We start from the raw sequence: 7,069 nt of genomic DNA, 5'->3' as shown, positions 1-7,069 counted from the left end.
TAACAGCTCATGTTCCTACCCTGTGAATCTGGAAGTGCACATTCCAAGCTGTTATCAGTTTTGAGTTTATGTTTCTGCCATTCCCTAAAAGAAGAAGTGCGACAGCTTTTAGCACTGTCACATATTAACCCGCTCTAGTCCTGTTTTCATGACCTAGCGAGCCTCGTGTTTAGAGTTACTCAGTCTTTAATTACACCTGCTGGATGAGACCAGAGATTGTTTTCACTTCCTCCTTCCTCGGCGGCGTGAATTCTGTCTTCTTCATTTTATTTTTCACGATGCAAGGAGCCACAGCAACTACAGTGTACACAAAAAGACAGAATCCGACATCAGCACGCCAGCAAACGTCAAACTGAGCCAAACTGTGTCCACACAGAGCCATGAAATCAAATACAAAACCTCTGCATTAAAACAAAAAACTTTGGAATTCATTCCTAAATAAATTCCTACATTTTTCCATAATTATTGAGGACATTTTCAAGCTGCACTTCATAATTTTTATATAAACATAGTATGCAGAATGGTGGCACAGAACAACAAACGTCACACTAGTCGTCTCAGATTTTCAACAAGAACAGAAGGCTGAATTCATTTTTGAAATCTTGCATTTGATAAGATCATACACCTGGTTTTATGATACTGTGTCCAAGCTGTGTGCGTGCCACTTCTCGGCCCTAAAGTCAGTTAAATACAACGACGGATGCTCGAGTGACAATGTTGCCAAGCTGTGGTTCAGAATACAAATTCAGATCCAGCTTGACTTATCTGGTCAAAAGCACCTTAGTAGTGAGATTTCCTTTTTTTAGATTTTAAGCCAGTGGACCAAATAGGATCTTAAAGTCACAAGGCGTCCGTGCAAAGCCAATCTCTCAGCACTGCGGACCCTCAGCCCCTTCTCCTCCCATACCCTGCACTACCACTGCAGGGTTATCAAACAGTCCCCGTGCAGCTTGGACGACTACATGTGTGACTGATTTCCGGCACATTTCAGCGCCACTGCTGATGTTTGCCATGTGTGCACGTAAGAAAACTTCGAGGCAAGGAATGAATATGAATCCAGGTTTAACCATTACTCACCGAGCATCACTGGCACCGTGACTCCACTCCAGTAAAGCAGATAAAACAGGTTATGTATCATGGAATATTCATATAATATCCTGTTTAGGGCAGAAGGCAGAAAGAAATCACATACACTTAGTAGGTAAATATAGGCAAGTACAGGTAAGTATAACACATCATAATTCAGGTTTGACTACATCCTGCAAATTAAGTTTCCCTCTGTGAGTGATTTATTCTGTGAAATTATACTTTACTATAGATTAAAATAAGCAAACTGAATGATCAGTGACTTAACTGATGAGAGTAGTTCCAAAGAATGTGTATCAATTTGATCAACTATTGTTCAGTTCTGCAAATATGTCACAAAATAACTAGTTGATTCATTTATAATATGTCAGACTGACTGATCACTGATCTGGAGGATGTGTATCTGTTTCTTTCATAATTTCCTTTCATTTTAGTCTACCCTCCAAATAATTTTGGAAAATATATGTTTGTTTGTTTGTTTGTTTGTTTTTCTGTTGTTGTTGTTGTTTTGGGGTTTTTTGTGAGGCCCTCGTGTCTCCCTGCCCTAGTGAATAGTTACAAAATCAATTTACTTTATTAAACTCAAGCTGAGTACGAGAAGGAAGAAGATCCGCAAGAACCAGTTGAATGAGTCGTCAGGCGATCTGGCGGCGTTGGGAACTCTGAAGTCAGGTGGAGGAGGGCAGCAGTTCAGCCATCTGAGCACACGGTGGCGCTCGAAGCCCTCCAGCCGTCTAAACGACGGCCTACAGGTAGATGGAAAAAAACAATCAGCTTTCACCACTGATTTTTGAACACAATCAGCGCAATCTGATTATTATTAGTAGTATAGTAGTAGTAGTAGTAGTGTTGTTTGTGTAAGTTTAGTCATACGTTCCTTTGTAAGTGCGCATGCGCCATTAGCGTGCTGCCTGCTGTAACCTATTTCCTTCGGGATTAATAAAGTATTCTGATTCTGAGTATTCGTATTATTATTGGTCGTGGTGCTTTTTTCTGAGTATTCGTATTATTATTGGTCGTGGTGCTTTTAATTTTGAAGGACTGCACATGAAACAATTTCCAAAAGTTTTTAAGAAAATGTTGCGTTTTTGTCAAAAGCCAGCGATTATGTGGAGCCACAGTTTATCTGGAGGTAAGCTCACCAAGTAGCTCTAAACAAATCTCTTCAAACGAACCGACAGACAACCCGCATAAACGTGTTTACAGACCTCAGGTTGCAAAGCTGGGCGACCCTTGGAGCTCCTTCCTCCCTGAGTAAGATCTCCGCGTCCTCCATGTGGTCCGATTATTTTCGGCTCTAGATCTTTTAACGCAGTTTTTTGTTTGTTTGTTTGTTTGTTTGTTTCTGTGAAGTTTCTGTTGAGACTTGTTGAAGTTTCGTGTTTTGTTAAGTTTTCTCGAACATCACTTCCTTGTTGGTGTCGAAGCGCTCATGACGGGAAGTTTCTGCCCACTGAAAGGGTAGTGGGAGGAGAGAGTGGACGTTTTGAAACTTTGATGGCCTCGGGGTAGAAGGCAGAAATGGTCTCACATTTGATGTGACTTAAGTAATCTTTATGCAGACTTGCAGTTTTGGAAATTTCTTGTGTTACAACAGACAGTTCCTGAATTTTAACCAAAAACATACATGCTGGGGAAAAATAGTTTTGATGTATTTTATATTGATAATGAAAATTATTTTATGTGACTCCTGACTTCCAGGACTTGGTAGAAGAAATTTCAAAAGCCAAAAATCACATATTTTGACTGCGTTGAGGTCTAGGCTGAGGGTTAAGGTACTTAACCCTAAGCCCCAAAAGATGCTGACAAGCCTCCAAGCATCAAGTCTGCAAAATGTTTCTTTATTTAGTCACATTTTCAGTGTACATTGATCCACCTTAGATATAACTTGCTGGATTTTAATTGCTGCTGTCTAATGAAAACGAGCACTAGCCTTGATGTTAGCAGGATGAATGTGTAAATATTCTTTAGTTCATTTGTCTTAAGCGACATAAATAAACTTGTGAAACTGGTTACTACTGCAGGAGAATATGAACTGGTTTGTGCGTCCTTATTTCCATCACTGTACCCTTGTTAATTATCGCTGTATTCACAGATCATTACGATTTAATTTAAACACTGCTTGGCTGCTCTCGTGCTGTGTTCCCCAAGGTCACCGGCAGAAAGTGTTTGTTGCACTTGGGCCTATTTTACAATGATATTTTAAATAACACCGTAAGTGGAGGTATTAAGAGTAAATTAGTGGTGGCTGAATTTCTTGTTGGACAATCTAAAGGACACTGTTAATATTATTAGTAACAGTTCTATTTTTCTAGCTGTTAGGTTAAACGTCTGCAGTGATAAAGGCCTTTTCAGCGTTGGGTGAACCCTGATGGCAGAGGGGTCAGGGCTGTAACGTAGCTCTGCAGCTGTGGCCCTCTGCCTCACGTTACTCCTCTCACTTCACTTCCTACTGAGCTGCTGGATCTTGCAAAGGCATTAAAACCACCCAGGAATTATTTAAGAAAAGTACAAGACCCACTAAGAATTACAACATTCTCTCAAAATAATTCCACCACAAAGAAATTGGGACATATTTACACAGGGTCCCCTTCACGGAGTGTTATCTATGACGTGTACAAGGGGGAGGGCCACAGTGACTTAAAGGGCCACACTGAATCATGAACATGATTACAGTGAAAGTATTATTAGTATAACAAGTCAACACTTAAATTAGGAAACACCCCAGCATGCAGCAGTTTGCTGTATAGGTCAGTGGTGAACACAGTGCATTAAACAGCAGCACAGACTCACTGTAGTGACCTGGCTTGAGATTCCTCAGCTTGATTCTGCCTGTTGTTGATTTTTGGTGTTTTGTTGTTTTCTTTTTAGGACATCGCAGGCTGAACTGCAACATTTGCCCATGTATGATCCTTCTACTCAAGTCGGTTTCATTTATAATGCCCCATATCACAAAACTTTGTCAGAGGCCTTTGGATGATTTCTTTCATAATTTCATTGAGTCAGTGCACAACTTAACATTTACAGGTCATGTTTATTTTGTATCTTAAATAGTTTCAATTAAAATGAGTAAAATTTAGGATTTGCCTTGAGTGTTGGAAAAGCAGGATGAGAGGGGGAAAGTAGCTTGTTTCACCTTTGCTGACTTTGCCTCTACCTTCTGTCCAGGTCATTTCTTTATTTCTTTTTTTTCCAGCTGTGAGGTCTGTTTTCTGCTTTAATGATGGTTACAATGTGTGTTTCTTTTTCTTTCTCTATGACCTTAATATAACTTTTATTAGATGGGAGAGAAATCACTTTCCCAGATGCTGAAGCACTGTCTGCCAGTAGCTGAGCCTCATCACCTGCTGCTGCTGCTGTACACACACACACACACACACACACACACACACACACACACACACACACACACACACACACACACACACATACACACAAACACACACTCAAGAGCACACATAAAAACGCACGTGCCCCCCGCCCCACCCTTTGCTGGTTGCAGTCTCAACTCCAGTCGCCATGGAAACAGCTAAGATGCTGAGTGAAGGAGAGGTACAGGATGTGTGTGTTGGTGTGTGTGTGTGTGTGTGTGTGGAGAGAGAGACAGAGAGAGACTGTGAAGTTATAGAAAACCCTCTGAAGGACACGTATGGATTAAAGGTGAGTATGTCTTATCGACAGTTTCTGAATACACACACACGTAATTTGACACCACAGTAAAAATATGCCTGAATGGTTTCCACAAATAGAAATCTTTTACTCTTTTTTTTTTACTCTTATATGTTTTTTTTCTTTTCTTTCTGAACATTTTTGTTCTCCTCGACGCCCATTTGCTCTCGTTTTCCTCACCTGCTCGCCTCTGACACCAACATCAACCCTTTCACTTAAAAGCACCTGACATCTCATTGCGTTTAACACTTATGCCATTAGTGACTTAAAACTATTAACACACTATCCTGTGTATTGAGCAGCGCAGAAGCCCCTTCTCTATCTCTATCGCTCTCTCTCTTACCTGCTTTCTTTCTATGTCTCTCGGCCTCTCCCTCTTTCCCTTTTCTTCGCCTCCCAGAAAAGCCAGATGGGCCGGAGCTCTTTTTATTCTCGAGGCCTGGTGCACGTGCCGAGGACACTGGGCCTCACAGCGTTTAATTCACAAGCTTTAGACGCCTCCTTCTTTTAACCCCCTGTGACCAACACCATCACCCACCTCCCTCCTTCCCTCCCCAACTCTCTTTCTGTTTCCTGTCCTTCCCAGCCCCTTCTATTCTACTCTATTATCTCCTCTTCACTTACACTCTTTTCTCTTCTGTCCTGCTCTGTTTTGTACTGTTTTTGTCAAGTTTTTGCCTCCTTTCTCTTTCTGCCCCCCAAGACCTTATGTTTTCTGTTTAATGCTGTTTTGTCTGTTCTTAAAAATGTTTTACACAGAATTGGTATTCACTGTTCACTATCCATGTGCCTCCAATTTAGACAGTTTCATTCTCCACTTTTTTCTTTTTTCTTCTGACACCACTGGCCAAAACAATATGTAAAATAACTGAAGTCTTATAGTCAAACTTATAAATGAAATACACTGTTTATATGTTTATTCACCTGAAGCAACATTTCCCAGTAAATGCTGATTTTTAACTCAATATATTTAATTAATATATGAGACACACATAAATACAATCTGTAGGACATATAACACTTGATTTCTGAGGTTGCTTTAATTTTAATATATTTAAAGAGCAAGTCCTGCAAACATGCATGAAAAAGCGCATGCTCATATTCAGTCACTTTGCTTCCAGACGTAGAACTTAATACTTCCAATGTATAAAGAAAATCTGGCATGATGACATGATGGTGAAGCCTTCAACGTTATCCATAAAATATATATCTGCTGGTTATAGGATGAAACATTAAGGAGGTGGAGGGAGGCAGAAGTCGATGCTGAGTGCCGGTTGAACTGCTGCCTGCAGGCTAGTTTGACCTCCTCCTCCTCCCCTCTTACAAAGCCACTGAACCTGACAGAGGGATGTTACAGCTAGACATTTCACACACTGCCCAGAGTCAAAGTGACTGATGTGCACCGCATGCCTTTTAATTGGCTGAGCTGCTGTGAAACGGGATTAAATCTGGTTAATTGCTCAAATGGTAAAGGAGAAGGACATTGCAGTATAAGCAGGTGCGGGTCACCTCGAGGCTTCAGGTGATGTCAGAACGCATTTTCTGGTTTTTCTTTTTCCAACATTTTTCACTCTGTTGATCTTTCAAAAGGAAAGAATTTTTTTGAAGGTGGTTCTCGATTCTACCAACTTACAGCTCCAGAGTAAAGTATTCTGTCCTCGTCTCAGCACCCGGCCTGAAAGGTAAACGGGTCACCCAGAGGAAACTGGATTATTTAGTGCTGCCTGAGTCTAATTGTTATTGAATGCGCTGAGTATTTATTCGGGATTATTCGGGGTTAACGTGGAAATAATGAGGTTGACCATCTCGAGGCTGTGTTCGGGAAATCGATAAACACACTGAGTTAATTACGGTAAATCAATTAAAAAGAGGGAGAGGGTGCTCTGAGAGCAAACACCCCACCAGGCCAGAGACACGAGAAGGGTCACAAGAAGAGGAAACTGACGTCCCCTTTCTTTGGTGGCTCTAGAATAAATAGGAAGCGCTTTATGGTGTGTTTTCTATAGGCTATGAGCTCCCATATCAGTGTGTTTTATGATCCAGACTTTTCTTTCTCTATCTCTTTCAAACACACCCACGCACACGTGCCCACACGTGGCAGCAATTGACACCAAACAAAAGCCCGTTTTCTCCCTCCTCACTCTCTTCTGGCTCATCCTGACAGACTCCCTGACACGCGTTTGGCTTTCCTCTAAAAACTCCGAGGCTGCAGATAAATTAATGGAAATCCTATCGGTCAGGGGTGTGACACACACACACACACACACACACACACACACACACACACACACACACACACACACACACACACACA

This window comes from Haplochromis burtoni, unplaced genomic scaffold (assembly GCF_018398535.1).
Source record: "Haplochromis burtoni strain Fernald_Lab_line unplaced genomic scaffold, NCSU_Asbu1 Contig_305, whole genome shotgun sequence".
Taxonomy (NCBI): domain Eukaryota; kingdom Metazoa; phylum Chordata; class Actinopteri; order Cichliformes; family Cichlidae; genus Haplochromis; species Haplochromis burtoni.
Note: the sequence above shows the minus strand (reverse complement) of the source record.